Raw genomic sequence first — 26,456 nt, 5'->3', positions numbered from 1 at the left:
GCATGTATGAAGTATTTATATGCATGCATGTTTGGAGGCAAAAGGAATGCAAAAGATTTGAAAAAATTGTGAATTTTTGTAAATTTTCATTGCATAGGTCAACCTATGAAAGCTACGTGTCAGTCTGTTCGACGCATATGCCGACCTGTATAGGTCATGCATCGACCTGTGAAGGTAATGTGTTATGTGTCGACCTGTAGATGCGACACATCAAACAAAGCCTACAAGCTTTCATAATGCAACATATGAGTCGACCTATGAAATGGATCTGTCGAACTATTGCAGAAAAAAATTATTCTATAGGTCGACCTATAGTCATATGTGTCGACCTATGGCTCATTTGTTCACAAAAATTGTTTTTGATGCATAAAACCTTTTTCGAACTTGTTTCCAAATACTTTTATGCTTCCTAATGCTAAGATGTACATAGAGAATTAGAGGATACCTTCCAATATACATTAACGCTCAAGTATCCTAGTTTTGACATCATGCAAAATACATATAACAAAAAGTTGCACTCATAAGCAGTAGGCTAGACCACTTTGACCTTCTTAGTATAGTTCGACTTAAAAACCTCCATATCTACCTCAGTTCTCTCAATAGACTCGACCATTAAGCACTCGAGTGGCTCAACATGGTTAGCATCCTTGATTTGCAAAGGAACAAAGTCTATCTGCATTTGGGCTTTGGCCTTGTCAGCAAACTTTATCGTTCAGTGCTTCTTGTCCCAAATCCTTGAAAAGGATACAATGAGAGGTTTTATGACCCATAAAGTTATGAAACTTACAAAACCCTCTTTTCTTACATTGCTCTGAAGGTGGCGTTTTCAATCCCTTAGGGACTATGATTTGGCCATCAACAACCAAGAGGTCAAAAATATCACCGCACTTAGTTACGTTGAAGGTGTACGTTTTGACGACAAACTTATCATTTTTTATTTGATCAGATTCTTTCTATCTGACGGTTTTAATAGTTTACAGACGTAGGGATGTCCTGGCTTAAGTTCAACCACATTTATGTCGTTCTCTTCAACCCCATCATATCATATATTATAATCCCGGACCCTATCATCTGCCTCTATGTAGGAAACCTTCTCTTTATTATGAAACTTGCTTGTTCTGGCTTTCTCAACCTTCACGTGTTCGACCTGTTAAACTTTGTCAACTAACTGAGCCATATCTCACAAATATTGGGTATCTAGTTTCTTTCTATTAGAATAATCTAGACACCCAATGACAATTTCGACCAGTTCATGCTTAAGCACTTGGGTAAAGCACTTTGCCTTCAACAACCTAAACCAATTTAGGTAATCATCAATTGAATCAGGTGCCCTGCGCCTAACACTAACTAGTTCTTTGAGACTAATTTTCTTCTGTCCCATATGTTGGTGTAAGCCCTAGAGGCCAATTCTTTTGGTACTTGTATCGAATTATTTATTAATAATAAAAGGTTTTTTCTTTATTATGTTTGTTTAATAAAGTCCCTAGAATAGCTAGTCCGTTTAATGTATCAAGTGTGACTTGATCATGAGATCACATTAAACATAAGGACATTATTCTTAAAGTTTCCGTAGTCGAGCTTTATTGTGAAGTGGGATAACATTAAAGCATTAAGACTATTATGTATATAGACTGATGATCACATCTCATGGATCATGGATAAGGAGTTGTCAAGTCTTAAACATAGGTATGAATGTTAAGAGTAATATTTATACTGGATTGACCCGCTATGAGAATACTATATAGAATGTTATGCAAAGTGTCATAAGTTATTCTCATGGTGATAATGGTGTATACCACCCTTCAACCTGAAACCACTATGGACTCTAGATGTAGAGTCGAGTGCTTTATTGTTGATCAAATATTGTTCGTAATTGGATAACCATAAAGGCAGTTGATGGGTACTCCACGAAGCATGCTGAGGGACATGAGTGACCTAGATGGAATTTGCCCATCCTGCATAACAGGATAAATGTCTATGGGCCCAATATTGAACCGGACAAGGATGACACGGTCTATGCCTTGTGTTCAATATAGACATAAGGGCAAAAGGATAATTATACACATAAGTATTATCACAGAAGGAATTGTCAGATCACATGAAATTTTCGTGTCTTGGGTAGCAGTGATGTGTTTCTAGATACCGCTCACTGTTTATTATGTTAAATGCGTGATTTAGTATAATTGCCAATGTCGCGAAAACCTACAGGGTCACACACAAAGGACAGATTGATGAGAGATAGAGTAACTAAGGAACACCGTAAGGTACGGTGCACTTAAGTGAATTATAGAACATCGTAAGGTACAATGTACTTAAGTAGAATACGAAATATGGTAAGGTACCATGGGCTTAAGTGATTTTGGGCATATTATAAGATATGGGCCACATACACTTAAGTGGGATTTTTAGCTTGAAGCCCACACAAGTGGTTCTATAAATAGAACCCTTGTGCAGAAGCATTCATTGCGGTTGCGTTTTAGTTTTCTTTCTCTCTCTCTCTCTCTCTCTCTCTCTCTCTCTCTCACACACACACACACACACACACACACACACACACACACACACACAAAGCCTTCATTCATAACAACTAACACTGAGATTGAAGGAATCCGTTAGTGTGGATTGAGTAGAGGCGTTGTCGTCGTTCAACATTCGTGATCGCTCCGTAGATCTGCATCAAAGGTTTCAACCGTAACAAGAGGTAACTATTCTATCACTGATCATGCCCATTCGTAAGGATCTCTAAAGGAGAAAATTTTAATTTCCGTTGCATTTTGGATCGTAATTCTCCTACACCATATAGAATTGTTCATGAAATACTCTCTCTAATTGATTCCAATTATGTATGGAATGGGGAGGGAGTGTCGTGAACCATGTAAAAGCGTTTTTTGTTAGAGAATTTGGATAAAATCTCATTTTCAATTTTTCATTATTTTCTATATCCCCCGCTTCAAATTGGTATCGAGCGATATGTTTGACAGTTGGCTCACTTGTGTCTCCTACAAACTTGGTGAATTTAGGGGTCTTCCATCCCCTGGGAAGTTATGTTTGTAGAACATATTCAGTCAAAGGAAAAATGAAATTTGGCCTATGTAACCTTATGTTAAGGTAATTCTGAGCATGAGTGTTTTCGACTATGTGGGCTAGATTATTCTCCCCCATTAGGTTGTCTTGTTGAACATTCCTGACCATTTCTTCAGCATCTTGGTTCCTACCCCCGTTAACGATCCATGGGTTATCCTGGCCTATTCTTTCTTCTCCTCCCATAATTATAGAGGGTCCGACAGGTCGGGGTACCTCTTGTTGTTGTTGCCCTTGGTTAACAGGAGAAACTCCATTGTCATGCATCCCAATCATCCTGGATGTCGCAACCTGAGGTATTGGTTGTGCCTGGGCATGAGGGGTGCCGAAAAATCAACAATTCGACCCATCTGATTGGCCAATAGTTGACAACTGTAGTTTGTGTTCTGGATCAGGGGATTGAACACCATACCAATTTGCTGACTAAGCATATTAACTATCTCGGGGCTACTTTCATCCATTTGTTGTCTTATAGACAACATGGAGTTTTTCGTAAGAGCATACGCGTTTGGGGGCGCAAATGCAGTCTATCATTGTTGTGTTGCTCGACCAGGGTGGCTAATGGCAGACCCTAACACCATGTATGAATTTAAAGGGACATTCTTTGAATTATGATTTGCATACATCTAAGCATTGCTATGTAATCCTACTATCATTGCAGTTGGCATACTGTCATACCCCAAAATTTTCTCCATTCTTTTTCAAATTTCCATATGGCTCGTGCTTAATGATTCATATGCATACACCTAACCTAATCACCCATTGTAGGATCATTCATCTGCACTTGCATTTACAGGTAATATCATTGATTCAAAGGGTTCCCATTACTTATGATACAAGATATTTAATACTGCTATCAATCTTCTTAGATTAGGGTTTTCTTATGGTGTATGTGCCTATGAAGAAAGCTTGTGGGATCATTATGTCACAATTGACTTTTTGGGCACACTTAACTTTGAGTATTGACTTTTCTTGACTTAAGTGTTAGGATTCTTAATTGTGGTCAAGGTACTTTAATGTGTTGGAATACATCGTGAACAAAAGAATTTAGAAGCCATTTACTCAAGTTTGACTTTTGGTTAACAAAGTCAACCATGGTAGGTTGACTTTTTTGTTGACCAATTTCTTATGAGACTTTTACATGTTAGTTATCGATGGCTATTGTTCTCTTGATTAAGGTATTTAAATTTGGATTAAAGGAGCCAAAATGCAAAAGTTCAAATTATGGATTTGGAGGGAAAAGATGTCCATCTTGGAAATCAAGTTACAAATCACATTCAAATGGCCAAAGTTTCAATTACAAGATCAAAAAGTTATTACAAAAATAAAATTACAAATTCTATAAAAAAAAAACCTATTTTTTCCTAAAGTTGACTTTTGGTCAAACAGTTGACCAAAGTCAAACTGGTCCTTAATCCTACTTTTTCCTCATCATCAAAGTTCTCCCATCTTTGTGCCTCATAAGTATTCAAAACCTTTCCATGATTCTTGATTCCATGCCATCACCATGATGTTATGCTTGTCTTGTTAATCCCATGCCAAATCTCCTTTATGTCATGACCAAGACCTCATTCCTTCATAATGCCTAAAGCAGCCCAACAGAACCTAAACAACATCAACATTCATTCACACCATGTTATGCACCAATTCAAGCCATGCACACATGAGAAAACCACTAACCAAATTAACATGTTAACACAATTAAAACTAACATCAACTTATCACATTTCCATTTCACATAACATAAGGTAGCAACAATGACTTACTATGCTAACCTATTCACATTGATAAAAAAACTATTAGTTCAATTTCCACTATTAGAGTATGAACTAGTTCACTAATCACTCTAAGTTAATCCTGACAGTTTTTCAAAGCATTTTGTAACAAAAGTTTCATAACTGACATTTAGCCACAGAAACTAACACCAAATTCAATTCATAACTAATTGTCCCAATGTCATCCAACATAATTTAACCATTTGCAAGCCATATTTCCTTTTTTTGATTAAAAATTAATAGTTAGCCAACAACCAAACTTAATCACTAATTGAAATTGCAAGGCATAACTAAACTGAGCTTAACAAAGCTAATAACATTGAACTAACAAGGCTAACTAAAGGTCATAACAGCATAGCAGTTAACAACTAATTCCAAGTCACAACTAACAAACACTAACTAGAAATTCATTAACAATGAGTTCAATCCAACCTAACAACAAGTATTGGATCCATTATTCATTAGAATTTCACATTTATCCTAACTAACCTAACTAACAGTTAGTCTAACTCCAAAACAAACTAACTGAAGCTAGCTGATATATACCCAAACGCGTCGCACGATCGAACATACAACATAGTCGCCGCCGAACTTTATATATCCCAAAAGTGGGAAGGGAAAATATCGATAAAATACCAAGGGGAACAGAGAAACTAGTAAGGAAGTCTATTATACAAGAGGAAGGTATTAACACTCGTCACATCCATGGTACTCCATGGGAACCATTTTGATTGCTCTTGATTGGATGAGTGTTGCTAACTTAATATACCTGCAAAATAAAAAAATGGATTAGGAAAAGAGTGCTCGAGGAGGATTAGGCCCCCCATGCCTACGTATTCTTATAGTGTAATAAGATAGTCAAAGCCTCGTAGTTCGTGGGACCAGAGAAAGAAAGGGGGGAAAGAAAGAAAAGTGCTCGCCAAGGATTCACATCCTCGTTCCTATGTATCCTCATAGTGCAATGAGGAAGTCAAAGCTGCGTAGTTCGAATGACTAAGACTGAAAGAAACATAGATTAAGGGTGATATTTAAGCTAAATGGAAGGCTTACCAAAGCACTAGGATTGACATGGTAAGGGAAAAAAGCAGGAACTTTTCAAAGTACTAGGACTGACATGACAAGGCTCTTACCAAAGCACTGAGACTGACATGGTAAGGGTAAAAAGAAGGAACTTGTCAAAGCATTGAGACTGACATGACAAGGGTCTTACCAATGCACTGGGACTAACATGGTAATAAAGTGGTGTCAAAATCAAGAAAGGGGTGTATAACCACTAAAGGTGTTAACCCAAAAAAGAAGGGTAAATGTATATAACCAAGAAAGGTGTCAACCTGAATTGTGGTGTTTAAACCAAAGAGAAAAGGAAAGTGGTGTTAAAACCAAGAAAAATAGTGTATAACCACTGAAGGTGTCAACCCAAAAAGGAAGGTAAAGGTATATAACCAATGCAGATGTCAACCTGAATTGTGGTGTCATAACTAAGAGAAAAAAAACAAAGGTATATAACCATGAAAGTGTCAACCCGAATTGTGCTGTTTAAACCAAGAAAGGAGCTTGAAGGGGGATCCATAGGGCTAGTTGCAGACTTGACAGTGAATTGATTTAATTTACACTAAAGTCAATGAATATAGGTGAATACTTTGAGCAACTGGGTCATTCGTCCCGTACCCAAAATATTCAGAATGAGGATAGGAATGCTCACTTTCACCCTTTCTGTATTGCTTCAAGCTCGTGACATGCAATCCTTATCAATGTTTGACAAGTTGTTGAAACAGGTCCTCAAGGATTCTATGTGGGGATGAGGTAGATGTTTGATGCCTTGACTGGTGCTTGAGGTATTGTACTTGTTAGGAAGATGATCTCCAAAGTAGCATATACAAGTCTCATCAAGTGACCATGAGACTTATGGTCACTTGACAAAGACAAAGGGAATGTGCAAAGTCAAAGGATCTAGTTGATCAAATAGAATTTGATCAAGCTAAATCAAGGGGGAATGAGATGGATGGAAAACACACAATATATGATCATACAAAGACTAGCCTAGGGTATCATTGTTAGGTAGCCCAAGAGAAAGCCATGTGGGTGCAAAAGTGTATTAAACCTAGTATCATTGTTAGGTAACCCAAGATAAAGCATGTGTGTGCTAATGTGTGCTAACCTAAACAGATGAATATGATAGACAGAGGCGATGAACAAAAAAGTAAATGACAAAAACCATAATTTCAACAATCCAACAGTTCAACAGTTCAACAAGTGAACAAGGTGCAAGGAATCAAGAGGTCAATGAGCCTAGGATCAACCAAAGGTCAAATTCCTAAGTCCTAAGTCTAAAGGGAAAAGTGTGCATCATTACTCCAAGTCAAGCATAGATCTTAAGGATCAAGTCTATCCATTGTATCATGTTTTAATTCATTGAGATTGTCAAGCAAACCAAACACAAGATAAGAAGCATAAGATGAATAAGACAAGATGATTAATGTATGAAGTGAGATGACTAATAAGGCATAAGAGTAAATTGAATTAAGTAAATAACATAAGGTAAGTTGCAAGAATTTAAATTTTATAGGTTTAGATGTTAGGTGTTAGATGTTAGAAGAAAAAGTCAACACAATGGGATCATCTATCAATAAGTCAAAAGACTCAAACATATGCTACACCAAAGGATGATCTATCACTAACTCAAATTGTTCAAAATATGGTCAAATGACCATCTATCAATATATTGAATTAGAGAAGATTGAATCAACTAAGGGACCATCTATGAATGATTTGAAATGTTGAAGATTTGATCAACCAAGTAACCAAAGTCAAACAAAGTCAAAATTTGAATTAAAAAAGGTTTTTAAATGATTTAAAATGGGAAATCAAAGAGAAAATTCCAAACCATAAGCAAAACAATGAATAAATGGCCAATAAAATTATGCAAAGTCCCAAGTATTACACATGAATATATATCAAAGGTTAGATGCAAAAAGGTTTAAAACTGATCAAAAAATAAATTGTAAAAAGAAATTAAAAAGAAAAATAACCAAAAATGCAAAAGTGATTTTAAAAAATGGGAGAAAAATATATGTGATGCAAAATATTTTTAGAGACATTGTGTAAAAAATTTGGATAAAAAATGATTAAAAATGAGTGAGAAATTAATTTGGAAATAAAAGGAATAAAATAAAATAGAATTATGGCGTCAACGACTACTAAGTTCAAAAAAAGTGTGTGGCTAGCTGCGATTGGTCAGAGTTTGAAATTGGCACCAAAGTGCGTGCAACCTCACTTCATCTTCAATCTTCAACTCGATTTCTATAAATTATGAACTCATGTTTTTAGCAACACCCAAGCATGAAGTTAGCTTGGCAGCACTTCATTGTTCATGTCTCCCTACATCAGAGTCATTGATTGGCTCTGAGTAGGGAAAATTCTGCTCAAAAACATGAAGAACCCTAAGTGTTCAAAGTAAAGTTAAATGACTAATATGAAAGATAAATTATTGGTAGGAGATGACTATTGATTAGTGGAACAAGATGAAGAGTGTGGTACTATTTTGCTCAAGGATTTAACTCGTAGCTACCTTTCTAGTTGAAGCTTTGAAGGTCAATAATGGCCAAAAATAGGGAGCATGATGCAAGAGGTTTCAAGGCAAAGTGATGTTGCAGTTAGCTTCAGAGGATGCCTATGAAGCTTTCTGGGCAAAGATTTAAGGTTGAAAGAGCTTGAAGTGAAGAAATCATAAACTGGTTTTTGAGCAATATCGGGTTCAAGTGAGGCAGGATTTTTCTGGCTATTCAAGTTTATAAATCAAGGCTAAATGATCCTCGATTTATAGGAAATGAAATAGGAAGCTCACACATGCTAAACAAATCTTAATTTGTGTGAATTAGGGTTGACATTTGGCAAATGGTGCTTGTGTCAGATGAAGCATGAAATGTGTGATTTGATGATGAAACCTATTTTGTATTTGTATGCACGCGTTTTAGCATCAGAAACAAGTTGCAAATGTGCAAGTGGTCCCAAGATGCAAATGACTTGTAAATTCAAATTTTGGGCATCGGGCAAAATAGGGTCCAATATGCCATGCTTGAAGTTACGCCAAATGGAATCCACTTGTGCGTTTTGTGGTTTTCTTTGTGCCTTTTGTTTATATCAATGCCATGAATTAAATGAAAAAAAACAAATCAGAAGGAGGATTGAGGTGAAAATGGCAAGTGTTAAAAGTTGAGATCGTGGCATGCCTTCTAGGTCAGGCATTTGGTCAAGCAATCTTGGCACATTTTGGACATCTTGAGGCTCCAAGTTCATGACACCATAACTTTTGACTCCCTCGTGAATTTTGAGTAAACGTTGGTCTAAATTAACTTTATCATGAGCATGACAACATGCAAAAGGAATGAAATCAAAAGAATGCTTGAGCTGGAAATGGCACATTTGTAAAGTAGGGGTCATGACAAGGTTTTCGCCCACTTTGGCAACTTAGCCCTTTTCGAAATTGAGGTCTTTAGAGGTTGAATTGAAGCTTGATCCTCGAAGAAAATATGTAGAGAAACTCCTTAGGAACATTCGGCTCAAAGAAGCTTGTCAATTGGTTGAAAATTGAAGAAGTTATGGGGTTTGGACAAAAAGTAAGCCACACTTGCAAATTAGGTCAACCAAACTTGTGCTAACTTGTGCAAACTTGAAGTTTCCTTGCATCCAAAGCCAAAATGATGATGGAATGAGCATCCCTTGAAGAGAAATTTATTAAAGCTTTAATGATCTTGAGGATGGCTTGAAGATTGAGTGAAATGGCATGGAAATAAACACATGAACCGCGCTTGAACCAATGAACCAATACTTTCATCTTTCTTGACCAAAATGACCTTTGTTTTGTCTTGAATTGAGGCATGATCACCTACATGAACAAGGGAACAAACAAGTATCATCTCTTATGATGATTTTATTAGTTGATAAGTGAGACAAAATGAAAAACCCTAATGTTAAGATCAAACCAAAGAATGTGGTGATGCTTGTGAGCCAATGACCAAATGCAATGGTCATGATAATGTTATTATTATGCATGATATGATTCCATTTATGAAAATTAAACAAAGTAAAAGGTAAGAAAAAGGAGGGTAAATTTTGGGTTATGGCATTAACTATAACTCATAACAAGCATCTAATAATAGTTAATCAAACTCACAACGCTGATTTCCTATCTTCACTAATTGAAGCTAACAGTTTTCAAGTAATCTAACACTAACTTAACTTCCATAATGTATAAACTAACATCAATTTCATTTAACAGTCCCCTAATGTAACATTCTATACTTCTAATCCTAACTATTTTTTAAAATAACCATAACCAACTTTGATCTAACAGTATAACTAAACATAATAACTAATTCAATCTAACAAATCTCATTCAACTAACCACTAACATTCCAACTGAACTAACAAAAGTTTCTTAACATATTTTATTAACAGAGCATTAATCTAACTAACTTGGTCTATGAAATCTAATAGACCTAATTAACTGTTACTAACTGAATCAACTAACCCTGTTATAACATCTAACCGATTTACACTTGTGAAGGATAACAAAACTTAACAGAGTCATCATTCAAATCACTATATAAGAACCTCCAATCATTATTCACTAAGGATATCTTCACCCAACCATTAGCATAATCATCTTCATATCTCAGTCACTGTCTCTTTCTCTGAACTCATCCTCACCAAAGCTCCCATCCACATCCATTGAAGCTTCATGTAGAAGCTTCAATTGGTTGAGCTTAAGACTTCACACTTCAATCAAGTCAAGACATTGCAGATAGACTAGACACTGGACCACTATGTAAAGCACAACAAAGATTCATCTTCAACACTTGTCAGTTATACTAAGGATTACACGCCACCAGCCTTAAGCTACAGAGAAGGATAAGAGGGAATTTTTCCTATCCTTGTCTAGGGTACCTCTGTGTACGGGGCTTATGCCTTATTTATTCATAGTATTTACCTCTGTTCATAGAATTTAGTGCAATTTGAATCAAACAATTGTCAAGTTTGCTTCAACAATCTTCATCAACAATGCACCTGCTATTTGAATCAAACATACCATCTTTGGGTTAATCACCTCATGGTTAAACATCAATCTATGAATCAATTCCTCCATGCATTGCCTTATAGATTTACACACTCTAGCAAAGCCTTTTTATTTCATCTTGCCTTATAAAGTTACAGACTCTGGCAACCTTGCATTGTCTTATAGAATTACAGACTTTGGCAAAACTTTCATTCTGCCTTATGGAGTTACAGACTATGGCAATCTCTTCTGCCCTGTAGAGATACAAACTCTTGCAACCTTTCATCCTACCTTGTAGAGTTACAAACTCTAGAAACTTTATCTTTCTGCCATGTCGAGTTACAGACTCTAGCAACTTTTCATTTCTTCCTTATAGATTTACAGACTCTGACAACCTTTCTTTTTGTCTTATAGAGTTACAGACTCTGGCAAAGCTCATTTCCTTTATTTGTCTTGTAGAGTTACAGACTCTGACAACTTTTTATTTCCCTTATAGAGTTACAGACTCTAACAATCTTTTACTCTGCCCTATAGATTTACAGACTCTTGCAATAATTCATTATGTCTTGTAGAGTTACATACTCTGACAAATCTTCATACAATATCCTGTGGAGTTAGAGACTCTGAAAAACTCCTTTTCTTTTATGTGGCCCTGTAGAGTTACAGACTCTAGCAAAATCCTACAATCCTTGTATTGGCCACACCATCTATTGATTAACGCGACACTTTTTGATCCAAATACCACTTTCTCTTTCTCTTTTAGGCTAAACACCATCTATTGGTTAATGCTACACTCCTTTATTCTTTTTGGGTTAATCACCATCTATTGGTTCATGCCACATTCTTTTACTCGCTTTGGCTAATTACCGTCTATTGGTTAATGCTACATTCTTTATACTCAAGTAATTTTCTTCGCCTTTTGGCAACCCAATCAACTCTTTCCTTTTCAGTTCCTATCCTTAGTTCCATGAACTACGAAACTCTGATGTTCTCATTGGACTATGAGAATACGTAGGCACAAGGGTTCAAATCTTTGACGAGCACATTAATTTTTGAACATTTTTCCCCTTTCGCACGTAATCTTTAGATAACAACATCCATTCGAGCAAAGAACAATTAAAATGGTTCTTATTGAGTACAACGAATATGAAGAATGATAATACCTTCCTCTTACATAAACAAATTTCTTACCCTTTTTCGCTTTCTCGGGACTTTGTCGATGTTTTCTCTTTCCTTCGGGGATAAATAAAGTTTGATGGCCACTCTGTTGTATCTTCGAGCGTGCGATACACTCAGGTATTTTTCGCGGTGAGACACATACTATAGGGGAAATCCCTTGACACCAGTGACATCGTTAAACTTGACATATAAGAAGGCCTAGAGCCAACAAAAGGAGTGTGTGTTGGCCTGGGGGTGGTCGGAACACTTGTTGTCACGGACAAAAAAACCAACATCCTCGGCATCGATGTTGCACTTGTTACTGGGTTGAGGATATGTTCACTAGTCCCTATGGGATTAGTATTTTTTGTCATTCCAACTGTCGATTAGCCAGATTATTCATTATCTGGAGCATTATTCTGGAGAAGTGACATATTCTTAGGATGAACCATTTCAATTAAAGTTTTAACACTCCTCAAGCGCATATTAATTCAGATATGGACAACATTATTTAAATGCAAGAGAAATCACAACAAAATAAAAATGCAAACACTTTTTTAAAAGAACAAACTCAAAAACTTGCACAAATAGGTCTCAGTGTGTGCCAATTTGTTCATCGGTATTTTTGATAAACAATCATGTATTTTTAAGTTTATTGTTTAAAGGACCAAACTAGTAGATCTTATGGCAAGTTTGTGCTAATTTTCTAAGAAAAAAGAGTATGTATTTATTGTCGGATTTCTATAAAGAAATGTTGGATGTTTTAGTAAAATTATCCAGTCTAAGAAGTAAACAGACTACGTTATTTGACTAGGTCGAAATCTATTGCTTTAGATTTTGGTGGATATAGAAGTAAGTTCGGAGCTATACTTTCAGGGTTGAAAAATAATAGTCAGGATACTCCATTATAAAGCTGCTATCATTTCATTATCTTTCAAAGTTTTTGGTTTATTTCAATTCTGGATCCGCCTATTGCCGTTATCAGTTTTCTTGAACTGGAAGTCAGAAGAACCCAATTTGGCATAGTTTTTGGATTTTGGAGTTTCTGATTTTTGTGGTGTTTTAATTAGATCTGTTATAATGGATAATCTTCTTACTGTAGTGATGAATGGTTTGAGGTGTTTAATGCTTTGCTGTTGCAGAATTAGAGCATTTAATTCCTAATCCACCTAAAGTTGATTTGACTTTGGCAAGAGAGGTAATCGCCATTCAGACTGGAAGAACAAGGAAATTATCGGCGCAAGAATGGTTGAGGAAGAAAAAACTTTATGGTGGAAGTGACTTCGGTTCAAATCAAATAGGATTGAGGATAACATTGCTTCTTTATTATGATTTATGTTATTGATAAATATACAAAAAATCTTGCTGGCAGCATCTTATGATTAAGACTCTAGAATATTTTTATTAAAAAAGGTAAGATCTTATAGAGTATTTAAGTTTGTATTTAAAAGTGGTTGTTTGTGATTTTCTTTATGCCTTTTGTTCATATCAATGCCATGAATTCAATTCAAAAAGAACCAAATTAGAAGGAGGCTTGAGGTGAAAATGGCAAGTGTTGAAAGTTGAGGTCGTGGCATGCCTTCTAGGTCAGGCATTTGGTTAAGCAGTCTTGGCACATTTAGGGCATCTTGAGGCCCCAATTTCATGACACCATAAATTTTGACTCCCTCGTGAATTTTGAGACGAAGTTGGTCCAAATTAACTTTATCATGAGCTTGACAACATGAAAAGGAATGAGATCAAAAGAATGCTTGAGCTGGAAATGACACATGTGTAAAGTAGGGGTCATGACAAGGTTTTGGCCCACTTTGGCAACTTAGCCCTTTTCGAAATTGAGGTCTTTAGAGGTTGAATTGAAGCTTGAACTTTTAAGAAAATATGTAGAGTAACTCCTTAGGAACATTTGGCTCAAAGAAGCTTGTCAATTGGTTGAAAATTGAAGAAGTTATGGGGTTTGGACAAAAAGTAAGCCACACTTGCAAATTAGGTCAACCAAACTTGTGCCAACTTATGCAAACTTGAAGTTTCCTTACATCCAAAGCCAAAATGATGATGGAATGAGAATCCCTTGAAGAGAAATTTATTAAAGCTTAAATGATCTTGAGGATGGCTTGAAGATTGAGTGAAATGGCATGGAAATAAACACATGAACCGCGCTTAAATCAATGAACCAATACTTGCATCTTTCTTGACCAAAATGACCTTTGTTTTGTCTTGAATTGAGGCATGATCACCTACATGGACAAGGGAACAAACAAGTATCATCTCTTATAATGACTTGATTAGTTGATAAGTGAGACAAAATGAAAAACCCTAATGTTAAGATCAAACCAAAGAATGTGGCGATGCTTGTGAGCCAATGACCAAATGCAATGGTCATGCTAATGTTATGATTATGCATGATATGATTCCATTTATGCAAATGAAATAAAGTAAAAGGTAATAAAAATGAGGGTAAATTTTGGGTTATGACATTAACTATAACTCATAACAAGCATCTAACAATAGTTAATCAAACTCACAACCCTAATTTCCTAATTTCACTAACTGAAGCTAACAGTTTTCAAGTAATCTAACACTAACTTAACTTCCAAATGTATAAACTAACATCAAGTTCATTTAACAGTCCCCTAATCTAACACTCTATTCTTCTAATCCTAACTAGTTTTATACTAACCATAACCAACTTCGATCTAACATTATAACTAAACATAATAACTAATTCAATCTAACAAATCTCATTTACCTAACAACTAACATTCCAACTGAACTAACAAAAGTTTCTTAACATATTTTATTAACAGAGCATTAATCTAACTAACTTGCTCTATGAAATCTAACACACCTAATTAACTGTTACTAACTGAATCAACTAGCCCTGTTATTACACTTGTGAAGGATAACAAAACTTAACAGAGTCGTGATTCAAATCACTATATAAGAACCTCCAATCATTATTCAGTAAGGATATCTTCATCCAATCATTAGTATAATCATCTTCATCTCTCATTCACTGTCTCTTTCTCTGAACTCATCCTCACCAAAGCTCCCATCCACAGCCATTGAAGCTTCATGTAGAAGCTTCAATTGGTTGAGCTTAAGACTAAATCACTGCAAAATCAAGGAGCTTCAATAATTAACTCATCATAAAATACACAAAATCAATCCCTCTCACTCTCCCAAACTCTCATCACACGCAATCCTCACTCTCTACTCACACGCGCGTAAGCACCATCCACATCAATCCCTACGAACTACTGAGAAGAAGAAGAAGAAAGAGCAAGAGCGACAATTGGTGAAGGTTTGAAGCTTATTACCATATCATTTCTCTAGAATTTTCTCCCTTCATCATCTTCTTCGAGTAGCTTCAAATTCCCCTGGGGGCAAGTCTATGCTCTGCAAGTAAGTGCACATCCTTGACTCCTCCTTGTTTTTCTTCAATCTTGTTGTTGTTCCTTGGCATTTAAGTACACGAATCATAGCCCTAAGGTATTGACCCTGGATTGTGGGTTGTAGTAATTTAATTTAAGATTTGAGACTTAGGGTTCTTGAAGTGTTTTTGTGGTTTGGAACGATCCATTAAGTTTTAGACGAAATTGAGGTGAGATTTGGTTAGAGGAGACAAAAGCAGATTGTATGATGGTGATTATAGGTAGGTCTGGGTTGCTCTGCCGCCTCTGGCGCAGCGGAGCAATTTCCGGTGAGAAGGGGTTTCAAGAGAGGAGATTAGGTATTGGCTGTGTATGAAGTATGAATGAAGGTTGTTGCTCACTACACATACTTTGCCCACGCACGCACTTGGGCTTCTCAAACAAAATCCCAAAATCAATTTGCTGAGCTGCCACAAGCTTATGCAGCCAACCTTTACAATCAAAACAGGTACAACAACACTCCTGACCTGTCCACCAACGAATACCATCCCAATTGGAGGAACCATCCCAACCTTCGATATGGAAACCCGCAAACCAGCCAACAACAGAACTCGCCTCAAGTGGCTGCCCCTGCACCTTCCGGACCATCCTTGGAGGATCTTGTTAAGCAAATGGCCGTGAACAACCTCCAGTTCCAACAAAGAACCGATGCCAGCATTCAGACCTTGAACATACAAATGGGACAGCTTGCTACTCAAATAAATAACATGCAAGCTCAAGGTTCGAACCAACTTCCAGCCCAGACAGTTTTCAATCCGAATGGTCCTAATGCTAATGTGAGCGTAATTTCTTTGAGATCCGGAAAACTTACAGAACCAGCCCCTGAAAAAAATAAAAAAATCATTGAGGTAACTTCTGAACTTTCTCCTTCTGAACCTCACTCAGCTGAACTTTCTTCTCCTTCTTCTATTGTGGTCGAAACTGAAAAAATTAAAGAAAAGGAGTATGTGCCACCAGTCCCTTTTCCACATAGAGTTCTGAAAAATAAAAGAATTGAGGAGGGAGACAAAGAAAGAGAGATATTGGATGTTTTTCGAAAGGTTGCGGTAAACATTCCGCTACTTGATGTTATTAAGCAGATTCCTAAGTATGCAAAGTTTCTGAAAGATTTGTGTACCAACAAGAGGAGGATTAAGGGAAGTGAAAAAGTAAACTTAGGACGAAATATTTCTGCCTTTATTCAGCCCAAACAATCATCCAAACAGATTGTAGGCGAGCAAAATGTTTCAGCCCTCACTACTCAGGTTCTGCCACAAAAGCAGAAGGATCCGGGAACATTTGTTATTCCTTGTACCATCGGGGATAGTAAATTTGAGAATTGCATGCTTGATTTGGGAGCGGGCATTAATGTTATGCCTACTTCTATTTATAATAACCTTTGTCTTGGTCCTTTGCAGCATACAGGTTTAATCATTCAATTGGCAAACAGGAGCAACGCTCGACCCGCCGGGGTAGTCGAAGATGTTCTTGTTCAAGTTAACGATTTGATTTTTCCTGCAGATTTCTATATTCTAGACATGGAAGGAGAAACCAAGGCAAGCGGAGCTCCCATCATTTTAGGCAGACCGTTCATGAAAACGGCAAAGACAAAAATTGATGTTGACGATGGAACCATGCCCATGGAATTTGGTGACATTGTCGCAAAATTTAACATTTTTTATGCCATGAAACACCCTGTGGAGGAGCATTCCGTTTTTCATATTGAGCTGATTTCTGAATTAGTTGATGACTCTAGTTTTGAACTATTTGCGCTTGATTTTCCATCTCTCTCTGGTTTTGATGATATTTATTCATGTTCTGATTGTACTGACACTAACGTTTGTGTTGTCTATGCTGAGATTGATGCTGCCTTACAGGCTGATACATTTCCGACAGGTGAAGTTGTTACCAATAAACTTGTTTTTGCAGTTGATGCTCTTGCATTCCCGGCTGCCCCAAGCACTCCATCCACCAAGCAGCCCCCGTCCTTAGAGCTAAAAGAGCTCCCTGAGAACCTGAAATATACTTACTTGGAGAGTAATGAGAAACTCCCTGTTATTATCTCTTCTAACCTTGATTTCGATCAAGAAAATAAGCTTTTGTAGATTTTAAGGAAGCATAAAAAGGCATTTGGTTGGACATTGGCTAACATTCCAAGTCATATCACCTTCACGTGTCCATTTGACACTTTTACTTTTAGAAGATTCTTTGATCCTGGAATAAAAGGCGAAGATACTAATAAAAATTTCAAGTTCAATGGACATTACCCAAAGCTATTCCATGACAACCCCACTTTGGAAGAAGAAAATGTAGAATATATCTCTTTGGGAAAGGCTGCTTATGTGATCACCTATCCTCCTTGACTACTCGGGTGTGTTCTTTCCTCTCTCTTCTCTCTCTTATTTTATGTTTGTTTCTTTCATTGAGGACAATGCATATTTTAAGTGTGGGGGAGGGAATACTTTAGTTTCTTTGTTTTTGTTCTTTGTTTTGTTTTGTTTTGTTTTTGTTTTCTTTCTAAAATAATTGCATCTTCTTGAAAGTTTTAGGCTATAGATTACTTTGAGTCGAGTTTGCGGAGACTTGAGAAAAATTCACAAGATCGGTATTGTTTTAACACCGTAAGTCTCCTGCATATGGAAATTGAGTTGAATTTTTATTATGTTTTAGCCTTAAATTCTCATTCTCTGACAGCTCTTGAGTAGTTTATTTCAGCAGTCAGCACCATCACACACACACTCTACGCAGGGAAGCCGATGAATATAAGTGAGTGTTCTGAAAAAGAAAAAAAAAAGAGAAAAAAATAAAGGAATGCACCTTCTAAGTTTGGTGACCCTCACCCGGTCACTTAACCCAACGGTTGTAGAACCTTCAAAAAAAAAGTTTTTGACTCGTTGTTAGTTGGTTCAGCGGTTTCTGGTGCTGAACTTGGTAGGGCGAATGACGGTCCGATCCCCCGCAACTACAAGTGAGTAAGCAAAGGGTTATGCCACTTAAGTACCAGAACCCCGTGCAGAAAAGGATCAGAGTCACTAACCGGTCGCCTTGCTATGAGTGTGTGGAGATAACGGGCTTAATGTGATTGCGCCTGAATGAAAAAGAGCAAAAGAAGGATGAGTAAGTTAGGCTTTAGTATAATAATATGATTCAAGTTGATTTGTGTATTCAGGAGGTTTATGTCTGCATAACTGTGGATTAGTGTTCTTACAATATCCTTAGTGTGCAAGATTAGTACCTATCAATGCAAAGTTAACCGAAGATGACTTGTAGCCTAGGATGAGTAACTGATGATGTATTTGTGCTTTCTTTGTTTTGTTTTTCGTTTTGCTCGGAGTGCAAAAGTTCAAGTGTGGGAGAATTTGATCAGTGCATTTTGATGCACGTTCTTCCATGTTTGTACTTAAGCATTTCTTTGGTTTGCTTTACTTATTTTTATGTTTTAATGTGTTTTTACAATTTATTTTATTTTTGCACTTATTTGTTTTTCGCATTATATTTTCAGCATTAGCAGCTTTCACGAGAAAAATCATATCTTGAGCTACGAGTATCAGATTGAGGCTTGTGAGTATGCGTTGGAAAGATAAGGAAAAGATCTACAACTTTTATTCAGAAGTCGAGAGCTGAATCAGACTGTAGCAGGGCCAGAAAGTCTGTTGAAGTTGCAGAATTTTATTTGTATTTTTGTTGGGTCATTTGTAGTGGGCTGGGTCGACCCAGTTGAGTTGTAAAACGGGTCTTTGTTTTCCCCTAGGTCTAGCAGCCGTACACCATTAGGAATTGAACGGGAAAATCACTATTCATGTACGAATTTGAGAGCTTGGGAAATTAGTTCTCCATAGTCATTCTTTGCAAGCTCTCAAATTCGTACATGAATAGTGATTTTCCCGTTCAATTCCTAATGGTGTACGGCTGCTAGACCTAGGGGAAAACAAAGACCCGTTTTACAACTCAACTGGGTCGACCCAGCCCACTACAAATGACCCAACAAAAATACAAATAAAATTCTGCAACTTCAACAGACTTTCTGGCCCTGCTACAGTCCGATTCAGCTCTCGACTTCTGAACAAAAGTTGTAGATCTTTTCCTTATCTTTCCAACGCATACTCACAAGCCTCAATCTGATACTTGTAGCTCAAGATATGATTTTTCTCGTGAAAGCTGCTAATGCTGAAAATATAATGCGAAAAACAAATAAGTGCAAAAATAAAATAAATTGTAAAAACACATTAAAACATAAAAATAAGTAAAGCAAACCAAAGAAATGCTTAAGTACAAACATGGAAGCGAAACCCATATATAATGCAATTTCTGCTTCTTACACCACCCATGTAGCGTTGCAACCTCATGCTTTTTTTCTTCTTTTTTATATTTGTTTCTTTTTCTATTCCTTATTTATAGTTTTGATGTTATTTTTTAATTCATGCTTTTGATGCATTTTGTCATGAATTTAGAAAAATAAATAAAGTGATTTTAGGCTTTTGTTGTTTAATCTCCTTTAATGTCATGTTTTTGAGAAAGTAATCAAATTAGTGCTTTAGTTAGAAATTTATTCTAATTTTTAGGTTTAACTTTAAGCTAATTTGTAATCAATGTATTAATCATGCTCCCTTAGATTCTAGGCTATCTTAGAATTAGAAGGTTGGTGTTACTCTGATTCTCCTTAGGATTTTTCTTGTGATTAAAATATCCTTATGCCAGATTACAGTTGAAACTTTCCCTCGTCTGATTAAGTTGATCAAAGCCTTCTTTAATCAACTAAATCCTTTGACATGTGCTTATTCCCTCAGTCTATTCAAGTGACCAGGAGCCTATTGATCACTTGATAAGACCAGTCCCTTATGCTGGAACTGTATTGGACCTCATCTCAACTCAAGACTTCACACTTCAATCAAGTCAAGACATTGCAGACAGACTAGACACTGGACCACTATGCAAAGCACAACAAAGGTGCATCTTCAACACGTGTTAGTTATAATAAGGATTACACGCCACGAGCCTTAAGCAACACAGAAGGATGAGAGATAATTTTTCCTATCCTTGTCTAGGGTACCTCTGTGTACGGGGCGTATGCCCTATTTATTCATAGTATTTGCCTCTGTTCATAGACTTTAGTGCAATTCGAGTCAAATAATTGTCAAGTTTGCTTCAACAATCTTCATCAACAATACACATTCTATTTGAATCAAACATACCATCTTTGGGTTAATCACCTCATGGTTAAACATCCATCTTTGAATTAATTCCTTCATGCACTGCCTTATAGAGTTACACACTCTAGCAAAGCCCTTTTCTTTCATCTTGCCTTATAGAGTTACAGACTTTGGCAACCTTGCATTGTCTTATAGAGTTACAGACTTTGGCAAAACTTTCATTCTGCCTTATAGAGTTACAGACTATGACAATCTCTTATGCCCTGTAGAGTTACATACTATTGCAACCTTTCATCCTACCTTGTATAGTTACAAACTCTAGCAACTTTATCTTTCTACCATGTCGAGTTACAGACTCTAGCAACTTTTCATTTATGCCTTATAGATTTATAGACTCTGGCAACCTTTCTTTTTTTCTTATAAAGTTACAGACTCTGGCAAAGCTCATTTCCTTTGTTTGTCTTGTAGAGTTACAGACTTTGGCAACTTCTTATTTCCCTTATAGAGTTGTAGACTTTGACAATCTTTCACTCTGCCCTATAGATTTACAGACTCTTGCAATCATTCATTATGTCTTGTAGAGTTACATACTCTGACAAATCTTCATACAATATCCTGTGGAGTTACAAACTCTGACAAACTCCTTTTCTTTTATGTGACCCTGTAGAGTTACAGACTCTAGCAAAATCCGACAATCCTTGTATTAGCCATACCATCTATTGATTAACGCCATACTTTTTGATTCAAATACCACTTTTTCTTTCTCTTTTAGGCTAAACACCATCTATTGGTTAATGCTACACTCCTTTATTATTTTTGGGTTAATCACCATCTATTGGTTCATGCCACATTCTTTTATTCTCTTTGGCTAATTACCATCTATTGGTTAATGTTACATTCTTTCTATTCAAGTAATTTTCTTCGCCTTTTGGCAACCCAATCAACTCTTTCCTTTTCAGTTCCTATCCTTAGTTTCACGAACTACGGAACTCTTATTTCCTCATTGGACTATAAGAATACGTAGGCTACAAGGGTTCAAATTTTTGACGAACATATTAATTATTAAACATTTTTTCTTTTTCGCAAGTAATCTTTAGATAGCAACATCCATTCGAGCAAAGAACAATTAAAATGGTTCTCGTTGAGCACAACGGATGTGAGGGATGCTAATACCTTCCTCTTGCATAACCGAATTTCTTACCCTTTTTCTCTTTCTCTGGATTTTATCGATGTTTTCTCTTTCCTTCGGGGATAGATAAAGTTTGATGCCGACTCTGTTGTATCTTCGAGCGTGCGACACATACCATAGGGGAAATCCCTTGACACCAATGACATCGTTAAACTTGGCATATAAGAAGGCCTAGAACCAATAAAAGGAGTGTGTGTCGGCTTGGGAGTGGTCGGAACCCTTGTTGCCACGGACAAAAAAACCACCACCCTCGGCATGGATGTTGCACTTGCTACTGGGTTAAGGATATGTTCACTAGTCCATATGGGATTAGTATTTTCTGTCATTCCAATTGTCGATTAGCCAGGTTATTCATTATCTGGAGCATTGTTTTGGAGAAGTGACATATTCTTATAATGAACCATTTCAATTAAGGTTTTACCACTCCTCAAACGCATATAAATTCAGATATAGACAACATTATTTAAATGCAAGAGAAATCACAAGAAAATAAAAATGCAAACACTTTTTTAAAAGAACAAGCTAAAATTTTTTACAAATAGATCTCACTGTGTGCCAATTTATTCACTAGTGTTTTTGATAAACAATCACATATTTTTAAGTTTATTGTTTAAAAGACCAAACTAGTAGATCCTAGGATAAATTTGTGCTAATTTTCTAAGAAAAAAGAGTATGCATTTGTTGTCGGATTTCTTTAAAAAAATGTTGGATGTTTTAGTAAAATTATCAAGTCTAAGAACTAAATAGACTATGTTATTTCTACTAGGTCGAAATCTATTGCTTTAGATTTTGGTGGATATAGAAGTAAGTTTGGAGCTATATTTCAGGGTTGAAAAATAATAGTCAGGATACTCGATTATAAAACTGATATCATTTCATTATGGTTCGAAGTTCTTGGTTTATTTCAATTCTGAATCCGCCTATTGCTGTTATCTGTTTTCTTGAACTGGAAGTCAGAAGAACCCAATTTGGCATAGTTTTTGGATTTTGCAGTTTCTGATTTTTGTGGTGTTTTAATTAGATCAGTTATAATGGATAATCTTACTGTAGTGGTGAATGGTTTGAGGTGTCTAATGCTTTGCTGTTGCAGAATTAGAGCATTTAATTCCTGATCCGCCTAAAGTTGATTTGACTTTGGCAAGAGTGGTAATCGCTATTCAGACTGGAAGCTTTTTCAATGGAGTAGTTGTTGGTGTCGGTTGGAGATCGTGTCTTGGCAGAGGGTTTTGTGCTCTCGTATTTAGGTGTGTGGAGTACCATTTTTCAATGGCTTGGCATGGTCACTATACTGCAGAATGATTGTTGGCAGCACTTAGTACAATCTAACGGCTTGTAAAATCTTGACTATGTGAAAGCGTGATTGCGGAAGATTTAAATTCCTACAAGCAGACTTAACTATGTTAATCAATTTCTATGGTTATATGCATTCTAATAAATGATATATTAAACAAATTTCTACTATCATTAAATGGAAGAGGTAAAAAATTGTACCTTTGGCCAAAATACAGTCTACTCAAACTTTCGTCACTTTTATTCCTGTTATGTTATATCTACAAAGTACAGTCTTCATTTAAATAGAGTAAACACAATTATAGTTTTTTGTTTTTCTTAAATCAAGATAACTTTTCTTTATAAACTACTAACACCATTCACCCTTCATAAAGAAATGATACTAAGAAAGCACACTAATTTAAAATAAAGTAAAAAAATTCATACAAATTATTTTTCTTTCTCAAGCATCTAAATTGAATATCATGTGCATCAACTGTTTATGGCATACATGGTGTCGTTGAAATCGAATAGTGTAGATTCTAACAACAGCCTCTCCATTTTTTTTTGGAAAAAGATCATCTCCTGTTTTTTTGCGGCTGCCATCTCTCTTGTGTGATATCAGACCCTTGGATTTAAATTTAATGACTGCTCTTTCTTTCATCATTTCTCTTTCTCCTATCATCAGATTAATTTAAGGGTTTGGATTGAAGCAGAATAGTGGGCAAGAGACACAAGTTGGAGATGATCCAGGTCCAGTTTCTTTTAGATTGTATTCTTTCTTCATTTCCTCCAAGACTGAATCATTGGTAAAGTATTGAGTTTGCACTACACGAGCATGAACAGGCCCTGAACCAATTGCATCAAAAACACCATCCATTTCAAGATTACCACTAAAATTATGTAGCATGCACATGGAGAAATAAAACTAAACATAAACCCAAAAATAAGAAACATTTCAACAATAAATAAATAGAAAAATGGTTAGTGTTAGATATGTAAAACTGAGAGAACATGGGTCATATACATAATTATATACACTTAAAAAATAAAAAATAAAAAACAAAACCCAGAAAGTGTCAAAGCCTTTATGAAAAAACAGGGATCGATAAATAGAAAAATGGGAGGCTTGTATCGAACATATAACAGGGTTTTTTTAACTACCTAAATACATTCAGATACACACACGATAAGTTAAGATTTAAGCAAAATATGTGAAATAAGGTTAATTGATGATCTTGGTCTCTTTCATAAGAGATCTTTATGAAAGCAAAATATGTAGCATGAGTAGATTCAACTCTATTAGTTGTTGTATTTCTAAAGTGTCTAACCTGATTGGTAAGCATATACAATCTTCTCATTCACTTACTCTAAAATTGTACTTTTAACATATTTCAAGAAATTCAGATATATCTCACACACCCTCTTGAAATGCATGACTAATCATAGTGGAATTTATTATAACATTCCAAGCATCCATTATACTTTCCAGTATCACACTAGCTTTGACCATTTTTCGTATTTTCACCCTTGATTTTTTGGTCCCTACCGCAGGCTTAAATCTACTTCTCAATTTTTTTGTTATGTGATACCTACAAAGTAATACATATGATATAAAAAAACACATTTACAATCAAATTCATAAGTGTGGTATCGTGATCGATGGAAATGATTTGTGTCATGTTTTCTTGGTCTTTCAACACAATTTGACACACTTAAAAGCCCAAGTAACATTGTCCTCTTTTTCACTTTCCAAAAATACAAATCGAACTAAAAAATCATCTTTGTAGAAATAACACCAGTAATTTCCATAAGTGAAAGTTTATACTTGTTGGTTTTATATGTTGAATCAATTATCAACACAGTGGGAAATATGTTGAATAACTTAATGCAATTAGGATGAGTCCAAAATATATCTCGAATGATTCCTCCATCCTCACACACTTTATACCTAGATACATAATGATCATCATCTAAAAGTTTCAATAATTGTTGTATTTCAAATCTTGGACCTCTTATCGGCTTGTTGTTTTAGGCACCAACATTATATATTTGCTTAATATTTGAGATATTTTGAGGCCTTTTATGTTTCAAAGTTATAAGCATGTTTTAGGATTTCACCATGTTCAGTGTCATGTTAGAAACAATATCATTTTTTTCAGAATTAAGGCGACTAACTTGTAACATATGTCATGATTATGTAAACCACAAACCATATTAAATGTCCACGTATCATTCACTTTAAAGTACCCCCGCAACTTAAAAGGAGACTCACATTTCCTTGTTCTGGTGTCACCCTGTTTCAACTTCTATATAGGTTTTTGGTACTTGCAACTTCTTATGCATGTCATCGTTAGAAATATCGGTATTCTATCAGAACCAGAATCTGACCTCTCTGATTACAATGTCGAACCCCAATTTTACAACCTCTACACGGGTCCATTGGAGCATATGGTCGCGAATAGAAAACTCATGTTTAGTTATAAATTGTTTTTCAACATCTACATTGACAACACCCGGTACCTGAACATCACCCAATTTAATGTCCATAAACACAATAACTTTGGGGACAACGTGAGGGTGCACCATTGTTGCAACCATACATGATAGAATTAAATAAAAACTAAACATGAAAACAATCATAATAGAATTAAAATTTGGACGCAACGTTTATTTTTCAGTTGAAAAATCAAATTCTTACAAACAATGAGGAAGAAAATACATGTACAATACCTTAAATTGCAGTTTCTTTTACTCCTTTTGATGTGACAAAATAGAAAAATGGGGTTTTCAAGTACAAAATTTGAATGAGAATTAAATGAGTTTTTTAAGAGAGATTGTCCACTACTAGGTGGAAAGAGCAATTTCATATAATAATTAAGAATTTTTTCTTCCATGTTTGAATTATAAACCATAATATTGAGTTGGGCTTTAGTTGTTAAATAAAGTGGTCCCTTCCAATCACACCCATAGATCTTTCCAGTAAGGATAACAAAGGGTCTAACATGAATGCAGAGTTTCTAGATACACATGTCAACAACACACTATTTGTGTTGGCTACAACAACCACGTTTCAATCTCTAAAATTCACTTGTTTTATGTAATGGATGTGATGGTTCCCACTTCCCACAAGAGTTGTATGTTAGAAATAAGGGCTTCAAGCTCAATATATAAAAATGAGGCGTTGTATAATGTTCGATCTTACACCTTTTGTAGGCCAATATGATCCCACAATAATGCATAATATTTTGATAGTAACATCTTTGTTTTGGTTTATGTGATAGTGTAAGATAATAAGATATTATTTTAGTTGGTCTACCACATTGTTGGATTAATGTCACTTATCTTTAACTAACATGAAACAGTATA

This window comes from Lathyrus oleraceus, chromosome 2, assembly GCF_024323335.1.
Source record: "Lathyrus oleraceus cultivar Zhongwan6 chromosome 2, CAAS_Psat_ZW6_1.0, whole genome shotgun sequence".
Taxonomy (NCBI): Eukaryota; Viridiplantae; Streptophyta; class Magnoliopsida; order Fabales; family Fabaceae; genus Lathyrus; species Lathyrus oleraceus.
This window is presented reverse-complemented; position numbering follows the sequence as displayed.